The sequence below is a fragment of the Mastomys coucha genome, unplaced genomic scaffold (assembly GCF_008632895.1).
Source record: "Mastomys coucha isolate ucsf_1 unplaced genomic scaffold, UCSF_Mcou_1 pScaffold15, whole genome shotgun sequence".
Taxonomy (NCBI): domain Eukaryota; kingdom Metazoa; phylum Chordata; class Mammalia; order Rodentia; family Muridae; genus Mastomys; species Mastomys coucha.
The window spans coordinates 164,528,426-164,531,063 of record NW_022196897.1 but is presented as its reverse complement, the minus strand read 5'-3'; the positions used below and the strand labels follow the sequence as shown (position 1 = coordinate 164,531,063).

The 2,638-nt window shown below is 45.9% G+C and overlaps 1 pseudogene; it reads left to right on the top strand.

Annotated features, from left to right (window-relative positions):
* Window positions 1-1,275: 1,275 nt before the first annotated feature.
* LOC116092581 lies at window positions 1,276-1,788 on the top strand (annotated as a pseudogene).
* Window positions 1,789-2,638: the final 850 nt, after the last annotated feature.

The window sequence follows — 2,638 nt, the reverse complement described above, 5'->3', positions numbered from 1 at the left end:
GTAAAAGTAGACTTGCCTTCCTAGCCACAGAACGTGGTTCTCCACAGTGGTTCGCCACTGTGGTTCTCCCAAGCGGAAGAGGCATTCCATCTGGTCACTCACAAGTTTCTGGAGACCTCGGCTGGGTACCACCCTGAGCAGGAACCTATTGCTTAAGAACATGCCAAAGGACAAGAGACCATCATAATCACTTGGCCTGGAGTCAGCCTGCCACAGCCGCGGGGCAGGAGCCAGATGCGGGAGGAAGCTGGAAGGGCTGGGTGCAGACATGCTAAGTCGTTCAGGTGTAAAGAGGCTCAGCTCTGGCAGTGAAGAGCACAGGCTACACTAGAGGCTACCACACCCTCCAGGCTGAGAAGAAGAACATGCATTAGGGTCAAAAGACTGCAGTGTAAACCAATCTTGGAGCCCTTAGAGACAGTGGGCACACCATAAGGACGAGCACATCAGACAGCTCGGCAGAAACCCTCAATCCAGGACAATGCAGAATAGTGGACCTGCCAGTCAAGATTACTATACCCAGGAAAGTTATCTCACTGACTGACAGAGAAACAGGCATTTGAAGACAAACACTGAGGGTTAGAAATTTGGCTCCAGCTGCTCTTCTAGAGGACCCAAGTTTGATTCCCAACACCCAGATATCCACTCACAACCACCTGTAACTCCAGTCCCAGGAAATCCTACACCCTTTTCCGGACTCCATGGGCATGATATACAGATAGACAGACAGAACCCTCACACATAAAATAAAATAAAATCAAAAATAAAAATCCAAAAGCACTCAGTCCCTCAGGCTTGTCCCTAATGCTGCGACAGAAGAGCAGCTTCAGCTTCCTATTCCCCATCTCCATGCCTCCTGGGTATCCTACAGCCCATCCTCCCCGAATCTCTTCCCCAACTTTCTCTGTGTTCCAGACCCCGACTCAGGCAGACATGCCCTGCTCAACCACACCATGACTACCAGAGGACATGTAGGCTCCCTACAGGCCATTTCAGCTCTTTGTTCTCCCACTAGACCCCACACCTTGGGCTTGTCCCAGCTGCAGTCTCTCTTCCTCCCTGACCACACTTCCTGAGCTCCCAGAAATCAGCACTTAGAACTGAAGTCACCCCAAACCCAGATGCCTACATGCTAAGCATAAAAGCACATTCAATTATAGGCAGGATGGCATGTCTCTAATACAGTCTAGCTACCCTACCGGAGAAGACCCTGAATATTTGAGCATAACTCAAGCATAAGAAAATACCTTAAGCTCTTTCCTTTCTGCCAACGCCATGCCAACCAGACTGAGGAAGACCCGGAAACTCTGGGACCACGTGAGCCATGGCCACGGCAGCCGCATCGGTAAGCACCGCAGGGCCCAGGAGGCCGCCGGAATCCTGGAGGTGCTCATCACCACAGGATCAACTCCAACAATCATGCAGGTTACCCAGGGGACCGCGGGAATGCTGAGGCGTGCATCACCACAGGATCAGCTCTGACAAATATCATCCAGGTTACTTTGGGAAAGCTGGTATGAGGCATTACCACTTGAAGAGGAACCAGAGCTTTTGCCCAACTGTCAACCTGGATAAATTGTGGACGTTGGTCAACGCGCAGACACGGGTGAATGCAGCAAAAAACAAGACTGGAGCTGCTCCCATCATTGATGTTGTTCGATCAGGCGTCTACAAAGTTCTGGGCAAGGGAAAGCTCCCTAAGCAATCATGGAGAAGGCCAAATTCTTCAGCAGAAGAGCTGAAGAGAAGACTGAGGGTGTTGGAGGGGCCTGTGTTCTGGTGGCTTAAAAGGCACATCGGAGGTTAATTAAATGTTAACATTTTCACAAAAAAAAAAAAAAAAAAAAAAGAAAAGAAAAGAAAAAAAAGAAAAAAGACCTTAAAACCACCTACATAAAGATAAGAGAGGCCCTTAAAGGGGGAATGAATAAATCCTTGAAGAAAGCCAAGAAAAGAAACAAGCAGTGAAAGGAATGAATAAAACCATTCAAGACCTAAAAATATTAGTAGAAGCAATAAAGAAAACACAAACCGGGAGAGTTCTGGAAATGAAAAAGTGAGGAATGTGAAGAGGAGCTATAGAGGTGAGATCCACCAACAGGACACAGGAGATAGAAGAGAGACTCTCAGGCAGTGAAGATAAAACAACAACAACAACAACAACAACAACAACAAACCTTGATACATCTGTCAAAGAAAATGTTAAATCTAAAAAAAAAAAATTCCTGACACAAACATCCAGGAAATCTGGGACACTATGAAAAGACCTAACCTAAGAATAATAGGAATAGAGGAAGGAGAAGAATCCCAGCTAAAGGAAAATATTTTTAACAAAATCATAGAAGAAAATCTACCTAGCTTAGGGAAGGAGATGCCTATAAATGTACAAGAGGCTTACTGAACACCAAATAGATTGGACCAGAAAAGGAAGTCCCCTCACCACATAATAATCAAAACACTAAACGGAGAGAACAAAGAAAGAATATTAAAAGCTGCAAGATAAAAAGAGCAAGTAATATATAATGGCAGACCCGTCAGAATTACACTTTCTTCTCAATGCTGACTCTAAAAGCCAGAAGAGCCTGGGCAGATGTCTTGCAGACCCTAAGAGAACACAGATGCTAGGTCAGTTTACTAT